Source organism: Aedes aegypti, chromosome 3, assembly GCF_002204515.2.
Source record: "Aedes aegypti strain LVP_AGWG chromosome 3, AaegL5.0 Primary Assembly, whole genome shotgun sequence".
Taxonomy (NCBI): domain Eukaryota; kingdom Metazoa; phylum Arthropoda; class Insecta; order Diptera; family Culicidae; genus Aedes; species Aedes aegypti.
In genome coordinates this window covers 249089972-249108296 of record NC_035109.1, presented here as the reverse complement: position 1 = coordinate 249108296, position 18325 = coordinate 249089972, and the positions used below count along the sequence as shown (strand labels likewise).

Here is an 18325-nt window from a genome sequence, read left to right as displayed (position 1 = left end):
AAATCACAAGATCTGGGTGTCATCATGAACTCACAATTGTCTTTCAGGCAGCTTGTATACAGTACACAGAGATCGACTGCCTAAAATCAGTTTATTGCTCCCTTGATCGTTCCACTCTGGAATGTTGTTCTGCAGTATGGTGTCCAGCATACAGCAACGGCGTCGAGCGAATCGAGTCGGTTCAACGCCGATTTCTAAGTTTTGCGCTTCGCAAACAACCGTGGACGAATTCGTTTCGTCTAACTAGTTACGAGAGCAGATGCCAACTAATAGACCTCGAGATGCTCCGCACGCGAAGAGACACAATCAGAGCTTTGACGAACACCGATACGATCACAGAGACGAATAGAATGCGCGACAATCCTGGAACAAATCGACATGAACGCTCGACATGAAAGCTCTTTCCTGAGGCTTCCTCTCCGACGGACGAACTACAGTACTAATGGTGGGATCAACGGATTACAAAAACTTTTCAACCGAGTTGCATCAAGCTTCGACTGTCATCTCACTCATGAGTTCTTACGTCGAAGATTTTAATCTTTTATTTTTGCTGGACGAAATAACTGACAACGGTAATTGATATGTTTTATATGATATAGATTAAGTTTAAGCTCTTGACTTCCATATGTGTTGTTTGCAGATTAAACCTTTCTTGTTTCGACTTGTATGTTTTTAACTACTAACATCATTGGGGCCTAACTTTGCATGTTGATGTATACAAATAAATAAATAAATACATTTTTTTGCATCTCATTTGTATTCCCTTTGTATTCCTTTTGCATTCCTTTCACATTTCTTTTGCATATATTTTGAAATCTTGTTTTTCTTTTTTTTTTTTGCATATCTTTAGCATTCTATTTGAATTCCATTTATGAATATTTTCCATTCCTTTTAATCCCTTTTGCACTCTTTTCGTATTCTTTTTGCATTCCTATTACATTACTTTTGAATTCAAATTGTATTCTTATTGTATACCTTTTGTATTACTTTTCATTCTTTTGTAATCCTTTTGAATTCATTTTGCATTCTATTTGAATTTTTGAATTCCATTTGCATTCTTTTTACGTTTGTTCTGTATTCTTTTGCATTTATTTAGCATTTTTAGGCATTCTTTTTGCAATTCTTCTGCATTATTTTACATTCATTTTGTTACCTATTAAGATTACTTCTGCATTCCTTTTGCATTCTTTTTGCATTCATTTTGCATCCCTTTTGCATTCCTTTTGCATTGATTTTGCATTCCTTTTGCATTGATTTTGCATTCCTTTTACATTCCATTTGCATTCCTTTTACATCCTTTTTGCAATCCTTCTGAATTTCTTTTGGAATCCTTTGCGTTCGTTTTGCTTTCCTGTTGCATTCCTTTCGCATTCCTTTTGCATTTCTTTTGCATTGTTTTTGCATTCCTTTTGCATTCCTCTTGCATTTCATTTCAATATCTATTGCATTTTTGTTGCATTCTATGTGCATTTTTTTTGCATTCCTATGGATTCTTTTTGCATTCATTTCGCATTTCTTAAAAATTCCTTTTGCGTTAATTTTGAATTTCTTTTGCATTTCTTTTGCATTCCTCTTGTTCTTCATTTTTGCATTCTATTTGCATTTTATTCGCATTCTATTAGCATTTCTTTTGTATTATTTTTTTTTCTTCTTTTTTTTGTATTCCTTTAGCATTCCACTTGCATTTTTTTGCAATATTTTACATTTTTTTACTCCTTTTGCATTCTTTATGCATTATTTTTGCATTCCTTTTACTTTGCTTTTGTATTACTCCTGCATTCCTTTTGAATTCTTTTAACATTTCTATAGCATACATTTTACATTCTACTTGCATTTCTTTTGCATTCTTTTTGCATCCTATTTGCAAAACTTTTGCATTATTTTTTGAATAACTTTTGCACTTTCTTTCTAATTGAGAAGACGTGTAACTTTTTCGCAAAATTTAACATCAATTTGTCCATATTATCCTATTGCTAGATATTTGTAATGTTTGGTTTTACGGTAGTTTTTCTAACTTCCATTCGACTGATTAGCCGTAAAACCGATAAATGATAATTAAAAAAAAAACTTTCTTCTGCATTTTGTCTGCATTAGTTTAAGAAACGTTTCGCATTTCGTTTGCAATAAATTTGCAGTTATTTGGCATTTAGTTTGCATTCCTTTTGTGTTTTCCTTGCATTTAGTTTGCACAACTTTTGTATTGCTGCAGCTCACTTTTTGCATTCTATCTTTATTCCTTTTACTTACCTTTCGCATTCCTTTTGCATCATTTTTGCAATCTATTTGTAATTCATTTGTATCTATTTTGATTTTTACGGTGCATTTAGGGTGCAGAGATACTTGGGCACTTCCCTGATTCACTTTGGCATGGGGGGTTTTTATCGGCCAAGTCGTCCGATATTTTGCAATAAGAGGTACTTTAGTACGACGCATATTGTAGCCATATATGAGTTTCGTAGCTTTCACAAAACTCCACTGCCGAAGTGAATCAAAAGTGCCAAGAATAGGATCCGGCTCACTATTTTGCATTATTTTGCATTATTTTTGCAATTTCTTCATCTTATCAGGATTCTAAATTTTCGTATCAATAATGCGAAACATACGATTTGTTTTGCACGTAAGAAGAATGCTTTTTCGCTTCCTCACGCGAACATCTTTTTTCGCTCACACTAACTTTCCCTAGAGTTACGTCAGAGTATAACCGACAATCATTCCACTCTGGAAAATAATTAATTTTCACTCTATCATATTTTCACTCACCAACTGCTACTGAGAATTATCGCTATGTGGATAAACAAAAACTAGTGCCGGCGACTGGACTCGAACCTAGAACATTGCTAAAAACACCAACACCACGCTCACCATGCTAAAACACCAACTTGACGGAATCAGTGGTTAATTCGGTGCATAAAAGCCACTGCTACTTTTGGCAATGGATACTGAAGAAGTTCTCCATGGACACAAGAAGTTCTATATTAGACACATTGGTTTTGTCTTTGTAAAACCCACAATTTTATTCATAAAATTTTAATAAAAATTTGTTGATGTGTGTTCCACAGATTATATATCATATGTGAAATACATAATTTATGAACAGGAAAAAAAATGTTAGTTTTCACATCAAAATTATGCTGTAAATGTTCCAATACCCTCCAGAGATACAACATACCATTTAAACCTCTAAGTTATACTTTTCAGGTCCTGCGCAAATTGCATCCCCGTTTTTCCTCCTTTTGAGATATTGACGTTTGAAAAACATGATATCTTCTATATAAATAAAAATGGAATGGTGTTTGTATGTCACGAATTGGCTAACGAACGGGTCAACGGATTTGAATGATTCTTTCTTCGTTTTGTTCGTCAAGGGTTCCGACGTGTTTGTGTGTATAAAAATCCCAGGATTATCACCGAGAAAGTTGAAAATACGAGCGTGCACGGGACTGTCGTTTTTTATGGGACGATCAGAAGCATTTTTCAATAGCCTACTTGATGGCAAGACGAAGTTTGCCGGGACCACTAGTATTTGAATTAAAATGGTCATACCTTGTAAACCAATGAATAGAATCATTTAATTCTTTCACCAAAATGCGCGTTTTAGCTACTTCTAAAATTTTGTAGAAGACGTAATTTTGAAAGAATTCGCATCACTAAAAACGCCATAGCAAGGGCTACAGTAGACTTACAATGTTGGCGTCTTCAGCAAAGTTGTTCAAAATTAAACAAAGAACAACTCACTAGATCACTTTAAAGTGCTAACTTGAAAAGCATAAAAGTTGGCAAAAATATTTCTGTATTTTTTTGGACCACCCTAATGTCACTTAATGTCAAAATGTAGTCCATATCATATGTAACATTTTTGCCAAAGACGCCTTTGTTCTAAAAAATTATCTTCATTGTCAAAATAATTGTTTCCTCATAATATTGCGGTCTGTCCCAATGTGCGTCGTTATGATCACGAATTAATGGCATGTCTCATAAAGTCCTAAAGGCATATTGAGTTTAATTTTTGAGACCAATATTTTTGAAGGGTAATTCGTTTATTGTGGAACGGCTAAATGTCTCGCCTATTCTCGAACACACCGTGTATTCCTAATGGCGTGTAAAACCATAAGCGAGCATTTTAGTCATTCAACAATTGCCGAATTAATTAAATTTACGAGTTTTCGAGACACATTTTTGAATAGGGCCTCTTCAACCTTCTTTTACAAACTTTCCGCAGACCCTTAAAGCTGATGATCTCTAAACGTAAGCTCATGAACACTTTTCAAAAATCATTCATAAATCAACAGATATCCTTGACGGACATACCCAGTAAATTTCTCTGTAATTCACCACAGATAGTGGGAGAATTCTTCCAAGATCATTCAGAGTCCACTAAAAGCTGGCATATCTATCAAATATTTTTCCAAGAATCCATAAAAACTTTAAAAATCTCTTACAAGATTCATTTTTTAACAATAACAACTTCCAGATTTTTTTTAAATATATGTCCAGGATGAAGATTTATCCAAGAAAGATCGTTTTTTTTTGCTAGTTTTCGAATTTTTTTGGGTATACCAAAAGCTGCAACTGAATCCAACTGAAGTTCTCAAACAAATTTATCGAAACTATGTTCGGATTCAACCTCTGCAAGCCTCTTCGAATATTCTAAATAATTTTTCTTTGAGCTTTCTAGAAACCAGTGAATTCTCATTATTCTAATTGTTGGATTATACTGTTGGAAGGAGAATCTCTTTTTTCCCGCGGGTTTCGCGTAAGTGTCTCTGCTTACGGGTCTAGGGGTTTTTGGCCTTTCATACGGTATTATGAATACCAGTTAATAATGAAAATTGATAAGTAATCTATAAATAGATGAATAACCGAATTAAGTACTATACCATTTAATTCCACTAGAATTTGTATCCTTTGACAGATACGCGTATTTCGACTTCAACTGTAAGGCCGTCTTCAGTGTCGTGTACTAGACTCGACTTCGACTTGGTATAGTACTAAATTCGGTTTTTTCATCTACTTAATGAAAATTGACTTTGTAATCCAGTGTAACCGCATGCAGAGCAGGACTCAGATATGTTGTCTTTTTTACATACATACCAGAGAAAAGCTCTTAAAATATAACAAATAACTCTTCAACATTCTCGTTTAGATCTTCGCAGTTTTGTAAAAGATCACTGCTTTAACACTCAGAATAAATCGTAGTATCCTGTGATATAAATCAACGAATGTAAATAATGAACTATAAGCAACAAAATGGCATGTTTTCCTGAGAAATCTTATATTTTACCGACAAAATCCGTGAAATCTACTATTTTACCGGAAAAAAATCGTGAAAACAAACGAATATACTGTTACCCTTTGAAATACCGATGAACAGTGCGGTGACAGTAATAGTTTCACCGTTTTCATGTGAAATCGTTTGTCATCCACTCTGGCAAGCCTGCTTCCTGATCGGTAGATCGGGAGCTCAATTCTCGGTTGAACCATTTTTGAGTTTTTCTCTATTATTTTGTTCAATGATTTTAGAAATTACTTTAGCTGTTGAGATTACGATAAAATTAAGTGTGATGAATATATTTACAAAATCTCATAAAAATCCTGCTGATGAATTCAAGAAGATTCGGCCAATGGTTTGAGTGAAAACCGTGAATACTTTCATTTTATTTTTCAATACCGTTTAGAAACACCCAAACTTTTCGAAGATCTCGAGGATCAAGAAACTGGCAAAAGGTGTCAAAGATCAGCTCTAAAAAATGCCACAATTTTTGTACGTATATCGCTAGGAAAAATATTAATTGTGTTTTCCGGCTTGCACTAAAAGTTAGGCTTAAAGCCTCCTATGGACTGAATTACCTTATAATTGTTTTATCAGTAATTGTGTAAATTGAAAAAGTCGTTGTTCTAAAATTGAAGATAAAACTCCACTAACTATGAACTCTTGCAAAACAAACGGAGTAAGAAATTCCTCTCATTTATTTATCAATACTCAAAAAACACTTATTGAAAAACGGCTTCACGGACCCCCTGTGAAGACGGGGGGCATGAAAACATGCCCCCTAGGGGTCCGTGGACCACCGGTTGAGAAACCCTGGCCTATAGTGAAATAATGAGGTTTGTTATTAATGATGTATATATGTCACTCGTTACGTTACGAAAATCGTTATATACATTAGAACTTACATAGTTACGATGATATGAATCATTTTACCATATTCAATTCTTTTCTGAAATCGTGAATAGAGTATAAGCTGTTATTGAAGAAAAATGGTTAAAAATATTGAAAAAAGTTTAAAAGTCATAATCGGAAAAAGTGCAAATATGTGCAGCTAAATTGCTGAGGATCCTTTAGATAACATCAAAGAGTACAAAATACAATAGAAGTCCCTACATTTGTACCAATAGAAGTACATTTTATCATTTTCTTTTTCTTAGACAGACTTTTGAGTAAGCTTACAAACAGTTTGTGAAGATTTTTTCAGAAAATATGACAATTATGAAGTAAAGCCTGTCCACGTTAAATTTCGGACACCCAAATAATGGCAGCAAAAAAAAGTTACTCATAATTCAACAAAAACAATTGTTTATTTCAGAATAAAAGAGTTATATCTACAAAATAAACAGTTGACAAGGATGTTAATCCTTCTTTCTGTAAAATTCTCGAACTTTCTTTGGTACACCCGCCATCAGTGTCCGAAATTTATCGTGGACAGGCTTTATATTTCATTTAACGTATACCTTGTGTTTACATCGAAGACTTGATTTTTCCTCTTAAGTCTAACATACTGTAGTAATGATACTACAAAAGACATTGCATTTATTCCATGAATTATTATTGAAGTGCTAATTATTGAATGATGTACTTAAAAAAACCTAGCAGAACAAGTATAATTTTTCGAAAATTGACCTAGCTCGCTCATTATGTAGTCGTGATATTGTGTATTTCTTTCATTAATGGACTGCAAAAAGTGGCTTCATAAGTGCGGAAATGCGAATTAAAGTACGAGATTGCATCAAATTAATGTGGTGTCTTCAGAACACTTTTTGTGTATTTGGTTCTACATCTTCAACACTTCAAGTCATCTGAGCGACCGTTGGCTACTCAATCTTGATTTCTTAAACTGCTAGCGAATACATTTTAAGAGATATTCAGGTTGTATTTATCAGAAACTTAATTTAATAATCCACAACAATCGTTAAAAGGGTCAACACAACGTATTAAGTGCTTTGATTTGCGGAGAATAAATCCGCTGAAGACACCAACTCGAACTGATGCCATCTTGCACTTTTATTAGTGTTTTCGCAATTGTTAAAACTTCTGCGATAGTGCAGTAGTGAGAGGAACTCGCAGTATCATTTCTCGAATACGAGAAATATTTTTTTTTAATCTCAGAGGGTGCCTTACTTTCAATTTGATATACTATCTTGATATGCTATCTTTGTTGGATATGCTAAGGTTAAGAAATTTCGAACCCGCGAAAAAGTTGGCTTGCCAATGTGTAATTCTAATAACAACAAATCAAAATCCTAGTTACGGTTTCTATAAAAAATATTTACTGGTGCTTGGCACTACGAAACCGAAATGGTTGTCCCTGCGATTTGCGATTCCAGGTTCGTAAATTTAAATTTTACGGTACCATCCATGCAGCGATACAATAGGGTAGGTGTACCAGTTATGGCCATAGTGGTTCCCTATTTCGCCATACGTGATATTTTGAATGTCTCAACATTTTGAAAAGTTTTTTTGTGTTTTAGCAGTAAGATATAGGATGTATCTTGATGTTAAAACATTCAAAAAGATTAAAAATGTAAAAGCTATCCGAATTTCACTTATGGCCAAATAGGGAACCACTATGTCCATAACTGGTACACTTTCCCTACTAATAAATTATATTACTCCCCCTCTCCCATGTTCCCCACGTTCATCACCATTCCAACATCGAGCAGCGACAAGTTTACCTTCGAAATTACTCCGTGACCAATTCCCATCATAATTCATGTGCCATCTTCCACCTGTGTACCCCGAGATGGCACTCACTTCCGGGCGGAATCTGTCCTGTGTGTGGGGGGGTGGAAAAACGCCAGGGTGAACTTTCGATCGAATCCTCTCGCCAGCTCTCAGCACAAGTCCTCGCACGAGTCCCGCTCTCACGTGCTCCCCGTGCAGTTCTTACGCTCTCGGAAGGATGTTTGAGAACAGAGCCAGCAAGCTCCCATCACCGGCAACCGTTTTCCCGGAATGCGGCTCTGGACACGAACAGGGAAAAGTGCCAGTTTTCCACCAGGAAGTAGCTCTAGCACCGTTGTTGTTGGCGCGTGTTATGCAGGGCAAAAAATGAGGAACACGAACTCCCTCGCCAGGATCTCCCTCTCCCTGGTTGGCGGGCTTCCGTCTGTATGTGGGCTGTCTGAAAGGCTGCAAGTCGGAATCGGAACTTCAGTCAAAAGCCGACCGAGTTCGAGTTTAGACGCGTTTTTCGGAAGATCCTCGCGATTCGGCAGAACACCGGTTTCGTCGCTTTTTCGTCAATCGTTTGGGAGGGTTGGAAAAATATTGGTCATTCTAAGTCCCCAATGCTCGAACGAATCGGAATCGCCGCGGATGATTAGAACGAATTGGTCCACGAGGGAGAAAAATTTGAAACCATTCTAATAGAATTCTGCTGGAGAAACTTAAGGGACCTGGTTGTTGGACGCGAGGTGAAAAATTTTCCGGGTGTGTTTCCTCCCTCTGCAAACTGTGGAGGACGAAAATTGGGACTAACGCAGCGGCAGCAGCAGCAGCATCGAGAGCGAGAGTTTCACATTCACGTTTCGGTGTTTTTGCTTCAGTGAGTTGACGGGAAATTTATTTCAAGTGGTACTGAAACTCTGACCTGTCCGCTGCAGGTCCATCACTCCGCAGAACTTTGGAAACAAGATAGTCGATTGGAATCAACGTTTTTCGACCGTGTGTAAGGATAATGTGATAACATTCGATGAAAGTGTAGCTGCCCCTGGTTATGGGTGAAAAACAGTGCATCATAGATTCTATGAATCGACGGCCCAAAGAGGGGGGGTGTGTGTTTTATTTTCATCGTGTGTATGCCCCACTTTCCTTCTGGTTGTAGACTTGAAGTACGTCCCTTGACCGGGCGATTCGCATTTTCTGGTCCGTCGCTTCCCAAGAGAACGTGTTTGCGACGACGAATACTTTGAGTGTGAATGACGATGGATGATGCGATGATGGTGTCCGGTTTGCAACTAGAACGAAACGATTTTATTTGGGACCATTAGTTTAGATTAGTGCATGCAGTGCTTCTCTGCCTCTGCAGTGTTTTTGGGGGATTCACGGCAACTATAAACGAAAAAAGCACTGCAAACATCCTGCCACCCCCTAAGGTGAGGTCATAGCACATTGGAACTGTCCAGCCAGGTGAAACGAATCGGGCGTGTATCGAAGAGCAAAATTTATGGCTGTTTACGTTGTGATATACCTCGGAGTGATCCGGGTTCAGGATTGTGTGTATGACGCTTGAAATCCGGTCAAACCGGACGGAAGTGATTGCCTCTGGGGAGGCCAGAAAGGGGGTAAACTGTGTCAACTCGACAATTTTGACCACTTATCGACCGATTCTGGGAAGAGGCTGCAGTTTGTGAACGGTGCGGACGCAAGTAAAGCATCGCCTGAAAACAGCTCGTAAAATAAGTGCATCCGGGAGGCTCATCGCGTGTGAATGGTGAAAAGTTTTCAGAGGGGGAGAAGTCCTAAATCAACACTTGCCATAGCGCACATTCCCGCCCTTTTTGAAGCAGTCTGTTGAAAACTGAGGTAAGAAACAGTGAAGAAAAATGTGAAGAAAGGGTTAAAAAATTTTTACCCTAAAACGTGGTATAAATTGTGTAAATTAACATAGGTCTCGACCCATAACGCGGGTAGATCACCTTTTCATGGTGCGTTATGAGGTTAAGATCTACCAGTGAACCCTAGTCCTGACTGCTTTAAACGAAGAGAACAGGATATTATAGGAATCAAAGGAAAATTTTTATAGTCCTTGTTACATTTTTAAACCTTGTTGAAAGTGACAAGTCTTGGTTTTCCCGGTTGCTGAGAATGATCTTGAGACTAGGAAAAAAATGAGTCGAATGCATCAATTTGTTTTCTAATCTTTTATTTGTTTAGTTTTCTAGTTTGAAGAAGGAATGACTAGGATTCTGATGAATGGACAATATCGGTGTAATTTCTTGGCTTTATCGAAGGATCCGATTTTGACTGATAAAGCGCGCCTGTGGAGAGTGTACCATCCACATTCTTCAAAGGGTATAAATAGCGGAATCTTTCAACTAGAATCCTTTCCTGCGATCAAGTTAGGAATTACAACTGTAAAAAAACGAATACTATGTCACTTCTCAATAGTGATAATGCAACTCGACATTAGGGTGCGGCTTATTTTTGAAAAGTTCTCAAAACCAAAAATTCGTGTGCTCTACTGAATTCAAATCACATTTTAAGAGAAACCTCAAAATCTGAGCCAAAAATATTAACATTTAGAGGTGGCGCAAGCGTCTTGAAGTTGAATTTTCAGGTTATAAAAAATGACCTTCAGTGAAGTACACATAATTTTGTTATTTTTCAAACGATTTTAAAACTTTTATCATCAATACCTTCAAAATCAAATTTGTAAAAACTTTGTTGAACACCAAATTTGTCTAAAATCAAAACAAGTTTTAATTAAAAGTAATTTATTCCAAATTTTTCCTCATTTTACTAAAAATTTCACTTTGTTTGACCATAACTTCATGATTACTCAACCGATTCCAAATCTTTTTACATGCTTTTGAAGCTAATTTATTTGTTTTCAAACCTTTCATATATCACATTTTACTAAAAAACATCTTGACCAAGTTATTCAGCAAAAACTGCACAAAAACATTATTTTTTAACGAAAAATGCCAGTTTTGTCAAATCTTTGGCAGTTAAATATTGTCTCTTAAGCTGAGACTGATTTTTATCATTTGTTAAACCTTTGGGAAGGACTTTGCAACAATTTTTAAATAGTTTTGAAACAAAATTATGTTTGCATATGTTAAAAAATATATGCACTATTCAACTCGTAACTAAGGCAAGATGCTTTACATATTTAAGTTTTATAAAAAAATGCTGTTTTTGGCAAAAAAAAAAACTTAAATACAGTGGGATTCCGTTTTTTGGCAACAAAGTTGAAATTTTCAGTTGCCAAAAACGGAACCGTGCCAAAATCGGAACCCATATTTCAAATTTTATTTTTCAACTAATGGGTTTGGAAGCATCATATTACAATGTTAATACATCATTTTTATGGAATCATAAGGCGTTGAGACTTCGAAAAGGTTCACTTCGAAGCATCTTTCCGAAGGGTTTTACTATGCTATCAATCTATAGCTCCGTAATATTAAATCTGGCAAACGATTTTCTGGTCGCGTTTTTACGCCTCAACGTCTTCAATTGTTTTTTAGAAGTTTTATGCATAATTTCTGTATAAGAGGGCCTTGTAAAACCAATAATCGCATAAGTGTCCTTTATTAAAGAACTGGACATTTTCTTAAAACTATGAGAGAAAACGAAAACAAAAATGTTTTCTTTCAAAGACGTATTTGCGAATCAAAAGCGCTGGGTATAGCAAAACAGCATGACCTTTTTTTTCTAATTAAATTAACATTTAAAATCAGTTCACCTTTGGACTTTATCATAAAATCTGAAAAATTCGGTAAGTTTAGAATTGCTCCTTCAATTTATGTTTCTGATAAAGTAAAGCATTTTATAATGAATGGTTGACTGTATCAAAAGGGCAAACATAAACATGAGAAGATGCATAAATGTCTTGTAATTGTGTAGAATTTATTTTTTACTTGAAATAATTTTTTATTCAGCTTGATATATGTTTTACACCTGCCTTATGAAATCAACTGAAATTTACAGGATCCTGTTATGAAACCTCAAGAACCTTATTGGAATCTTCAGTTTCTCATAAGAAATCTACACAAAAATCGCTTGAGCTCTGAAGTATCTTGCCAAGCATCCGTAGGATCTCGCATAGAGTTCTCAGGATCTTGCTAAGGATTTTGCTATGAGTTAACATCTTAGAATTCCGCTGCGATGTTACCGTAAATTCTCAAGTCTCCGATGAAAAAAAATAAAAGTTTATTATTATTAGGCTACCACTAGCACACCTCAAATTCCTCTGGGAACCTTTTCAAAATCCTCAAGCTTTCGCCGAAAATATTAAAAATATTACTAGAAATTCACATTACCCCGCTTAAAATTTACAAGACGCCCTAGAGTTTATTAGGAATCACCAGATTTTGGACATAATCCTCCATAACCAGTTATACACTCTAACGATCCCTCAAGAAGCTCTCAGTGTCCTCTTAGAGTCTGCAGATATCCTTATGAATTCGTTAAAATTACTGAAAAGTCCCACAAGAACGAAGAATCCCTTAAGGATTCTCCAGGGTACAGTTAGGAAACTCATAGACTCAGCTCGTAAGGAACATTTTGATGATGTTGAGACCCGTATCCTTGATTAACAATCTTGTACAGAATTCTGGATCGTCTCTTAACAAATCTAACGCCTTATAGAGTATATAGAAAAGAGAGAACGTAGCTTTAAACAGTTGACGCAGAAAGATCAATATACACACCACAGACAAAAAGTAAAAACACTCTCAGTCGTATTTATCGCACGCTCCAATGGTAATATTGAAAATAAATTGTAGTTTGGACTGTAGTCGCATTTGTCATCTTATTTAATGAAATTTAAAAAAAATTATGATACACGACATTTTACTGTACATATTTGTATCTATTATTGCGGTGTGTTTTTACGCACGCAATGTATATAAATCCATAATAATAAAGACAGCGAGACAAAATTTATGATTGTAACTCTGTGTGAGTCATAGATTTTTCGTTGCTCTTATGTCGGTGCTGGTGCTTTGTTCGAGCAAGCTGTTCCAAATCTGAAGAACAGTGTTTTTTACACTACCATACGTGGTTTTTATTGTATCACCTACACAGTTAAAAATAATGAAGATTACACGTCATGTAAACTTTATTTATGCGATGTAAACACGACGTCATGTAAATTTAAGCCTTGAATCATGTAAATTTGTGTTATATGTCACGTAACCACATAGAATCCTGCCGGATTACATGAAATATAATTGAAGTTTACATGACATACCATTTAAATGTCCATTTTATACCACGCTCCGATTATGTGCATTTTATGTCTCAGAAATTTACACGTTTCGTTCGAACTGTGTACTGGCAGACTCAAGTGGGCTGGTCACTCAATATGAATGCCTATGAAAAAAGAATGGTCTTAAGTTGAGATACTGGTGGAGATTATTGGTCTCATGAAACGTTGCCTATGTATGACCAATGACCATTCTGAAGTAAATAAGCGTGTACGCGAGTCCTTAGTAGTTGGTGAGATTTGGGGAAACATCGACGAAAATGGAGATTTGGAATGTAATCGGTGTGGAGTTGACATGCTATTCAAGTGACTAAAGCAACAGACACGATAATATTTACAAAAATTTACAAATTTTAATGGTATTGAAAAATGTTGCCAAAAACGGATCCATTTTGTTGCCAAAATCGGGGGTGCCAAAATCGGAGCATGCCAAAAACGGAGCATGCCAAAAACGGAATCCCACTGTAATCCAAAGAAATTTGGTTTTTTCATTGAAAAATCATGTTTTTGGGTAGTTTTTGTTGAATACCTAAGTCAAAAATATTTTTTAGAAAAAAATGTTGTATGTACAGTTTGAAAACAAATAAATTTGCTTAAAAAGTATGTTAAAAGATTTGGAATCGATTGAGTTTTAATGAAGTTATGGTCAAACAAAAATATATATTTTAGCAAAATGAGGAAAAATTTGGATAAAAGTATTTTTAACTAAGACAAGTTTTGATTTTAGACAAATTCGATGTTCTACAAAATTTTTATAAACTTAATTTGAAAGAAAATGGTGCTAAAAGTTTTGAAATCGGTTGGAAAATGACAAAGTTATGTTTACTTAACTGCAGGTCGTTTTTTTAAAACTTGAAAATTCACCTTCAACACGCTTGCGCCACCTCTAAATGTTAATATTTTTGGCTCAGATTTTGAGGTTTCTCTTTTTTTGTGATTTGAATTCAGTAGAGCACACGAATTTTTGATTTTGAGATCTTTTGAAAAATAAGCCGCACCCTACTCGACATTCACTAAACAAAGGACACGGGATATACTACAATAGATCAAATATTGGTCGCAGTGAGTTATGTTCCGAGCAGAAAAAACATAGGTCTTCGTGAATTTATTTAAAAGGAAAGTCTTTATACGTCATTGTTAAAACAATAATTATCAAAAAAAAAATGTACAAGAAAGGAAGAAGATGTGATATTCAAATTATTTCAACGACAAAAAAAGTTCTTTGGAATGCGGCATTTACTTTATGAGATAAAATTTATAATTTAAAATCAAGTTTTATGGAACTTAGTACAACACACTGATTGATTCCTACAGTCCTAGATTAATACAAAAGTAATTATTTGCTTCAATTTGGGCTAAAAGCAATGGAATGCATAACATTTTTCAATTGGTTTAGCGCCAAATCAACCACCTATATGTTAATTGCTCTTAATTTAACTATCCTTTTTCAAAGATAATTACGTGTCTTAGTGATTTCTGATATAATTTTTATAGTGGTGACAATGATGTGAGAAAATATGATCAAATGTTTATTAAAACATCAAAACCCTCATTTTTAGTTGATCTCAGTGTTTTCTGTTGGAAAAGAGAAAGCTCATATTGTGAAAAAATGCAATGCAGGAGAGTGAATCATATTTTCAATAATTTCCTATCTTGGCTACTAAATTTCTTTCTAAAGTTTTATCGGCTCTATCAGTCTTAAGGCAGCTAAAACGACTTTTGCTTCTACTTCTCCGATTTTTGACGTATATTTCGCCTTCTTTAAGGGTGTCTACAATCATATATAAGTGTGGTTATTTATAAAGTACAAGATTGAAATTGATACAAATTTTCGAAAAACGGTGGTTTTGTTGTGTGACTTACAGAGGCTACGTTTTGTTGTGTGCCAAAAGTTTGGGTTCACCTGAACTTAATTAAAACATGAAAATTCTGTGAAATTCAAACCAATCATGTACGCCTTTATTTAAGTTCAAAAATCTATAAACTTTAGAAATCGGCTAAAAAATGTCAGAGATATTGATAAAAATGATTTGCGTGCGGCTCTTGCAAACCCAAACTTTTGCACGATTTGCATAATACTAAGGGTGAACCCAAACTTTTACATGATGACTTGAATAACTGTTTCATTGATTTTGGATAATTTTTCAGATTTTTCAGCAAAAAGTGAGAGCTCTTCAAAGAATATAAGATAACAATTCTAATGACACCTTGTTTTAAAATTTTGGTCAATGCTGAGGAAATTAGCTATGTTTTTTCAGTGTGTTTTTTGGAAAAATATCACAACTTTAAGTAAAAAATTAGTATACAAAGTTTAAAATTAATTTCAGTAAAATACATACAAATAAAGAATATAAATTTGCCTTTCGAATGCCGCTTAGAGAGGTTCAATTGGACGTGTAATCACAGTGATATGGACTGAACACTTTTGTATGTTTTTGAAGGGGTGAACCCAAACTTTTGCACGGGAGTGTATAACTCATTCAAGTTTGACAATTTTTACCAGTTACAAACTAAAACACAATCCATGAGAAAAAAAAAACAATTTATTTATCTGCCAAGAAATGAAAGAAAAACAGCTTTTAACTTCATCTGGATTATTTGTGGGAGGCGTGGAGTCGAAAAAAAAAATGTTTTTAATATTTGATTTGCAGGCAAAAAGTTGAAAAATGACTTTTTGTAGTTTTTGAAATGAAATAAACTTTTAATGCGCTCATACATTTTATTTTCTGGCTGATCATGTTCACCAGACTTCTATAATTAAATTTATAACGACAAAACATCGCATTAAATTTAGATTTATTGGAAAATAGTTTAAAAATGGGATTTTCGCATTTTCTTTTTGAATTGAAATCAATTTAGAGTGTAATCAAAAATATATATATTCTAAACAAAAATATTCAATAGACTTCAGCAATCATGTTTCAGTCGAGAAATCTACCAGTTATTGCTTTGAATTTCGCTTTATAGGCAATAAGTGTTAAAAAATATATTTTTCGTAGTTTTTAATCAAATCATATTTTGAGTGTAAGTGCAGTGTAGTTTCTATTTCTGCCCAAAAATGCTTGCACGATTCTATAATCAAATTCATGTAGAAAAAACTACATTGAGGTCTGATTTATTGGAAATAAGTTTTAAAAATAGGGGTCTTCGAGGTTTCTCAAGTAAAACGGATAAAAATAATAAAAAAATTGTATTTCAACCCAAACATCTGAATTGTGTTTCTTGAACATATGTTTTACCAAGAAAACCATCATTTACCACCTTAAATATTATTCTAACTTGTGCCACAAATCCGTAAAATATAATACTAAGAAGTATATTATGTTAAAAAAATGGGTTTTCTATCTATTTAAATACATTTTCAATGGATATTGACCTCAAACAGTGTCTTATTCCTCTGCTGCAAAAAAAAAATGAAAATCGCTTATAAACCGAAAGAGATATGCATTGTCAAAGTTAGACTTTGAACTTTTTTCTAGACTCTTCATTGTAAGCGTAAGATTTCTCCCCCCTATTTTACTATAGTTAAACGTTTCCAACCGAAACTGTTTTTTACAACGATTACTGTTTCTAAAAGGTCAACTAGCATAAATTTTGTCTTAATAAAATGAAAAACTAATTCTATAGAGCTATCAGATATCGACGACACACTTTTAAGTTTTTTTTTTAATCCTTACAATAGACTTTTTTTCTGAAACTATGTGTATTTTATGAGAACGTTACTATTGATAACAATTTCGAGATAAAAACAGAATTGTGGGATACTTTGGGCGTTAACGGGTAAATTTAGATCGTATTTCACGAAGGAAATACGGGAAGTACTTTACCGACTTCATTGAACGTACAGCCTCGATGTAGCTGAGGCTATCCGTAAAATTGAAATATCTATCAGAGGGGAGACAGGCTCTGCGCTCTAATGCATAGTGTATAGCCGCTTATTCTGCGACATATACTAAACAAGGGTTCTGAAGTTTGTGGGCGGCGCTATGAAATTAGTTATAAACACCAAATCCAGTGGAATCATTTGTTTTTGATCCGTCAGTATAAAACGTTCTGTCGCTGCTGACCTGACCAAACTTGTTTCCAAAAATAAGTGGTATGAACTTTGAGCGGAGCAGATTTGGAATTCCTTGAGTTTCTCGCCTCGTGGCCAGATCAAAACCTACAGTGGAGTTAAAGAGATTTGGCAAACAACTATGATTGTAAAAATTAAAAGTTGATCAAAAAATATCACAGGTGTTGTATTTCTAAAAAATATTTATTTCTTGAAGTTTTTAAAAAGTGATGTCTTATCACGATTATTTTCAGCGACGGGGTAAAACCGCCCACCCACGGGGTAAGAGCGACCACCACAATTTTTGTACACAATTTTGTGAAAAAATATATCAGTTCCCTGTGATTCATAAAAGTATAATGTTTTATGAATTCTACATTGTTTAACGTGAATATTGAATCAATTTTAGGGTTAATTATTTCGAAAAACTAAAATGTATACTTATTATTACCTTGAAACACCCATATTTTGGAAAAACTATGTGGATTTGGCTTGTATTTTTCACAAAATTGATTTCATTTCACTTGAACAGTAATGTACAACGTAGTTAAAACTTTAAAAATGGTTTACACAGTTATTTGATATAAATTAGGGGTGGCGGTCTTACCCCGTTAACAGTGGTCGGTTTTACCCCGCTTACGCAATTTTCACAACTATGGCCTTATTTCAAAGCTTAATATTTACAATTCATATTTCACTTCACCGAAGCATATTTCACATTTCTGTTAAAGCATGGACGAGTAATTTGTTATGTTTTTCCAAAAAAAATCCCATCCGAAATTCTTAAGTAAGCATCTGTTAAATTTAGATCAAATTCAATATCGACGAGCAGAAACTTTGTTTTTGACATTTGTTATGAAAAATTTGATTTAAATATCACACTAAATACTCCGGAATGTCAAAAATCTTGTGTTTATGGAAAGTGCTTGATGAACTTTTAAGAAAATTGCCATTTTCATGCCAAACTGAAGGTGGTCCGTCTTACCCCGGCGGGCGCTCTTACCCCGTCTTCCACTAGGGACAATGAAAACTCGCGGCAAAATTATTGGAATTTCACGAGCGA

General features: G+C 34.6%; 1 protein-coding gene across 1 annotated transcript in view; it reads left to right on the top strand.

The window, feature by feature from the left end:
* The first annotated feature begins 8435 nt into the window (after positions 1 to 8435).
* Positions 8436 to 18325, top strand: part of LOC5565213 (transmembrane and TPR repeat-containing protein 1) — a 790448-nt gene continuing 780558 nt past the window's right edge. The window contains exon 1 of the mRNA XM_021851740.1: positions 8436 to 9802. The gene's annotated coding sequence lies outside the window, so the exon portion shown is untranslated. The remainder of the gene's footprint in view (positions 9803 to 18325) is intronic.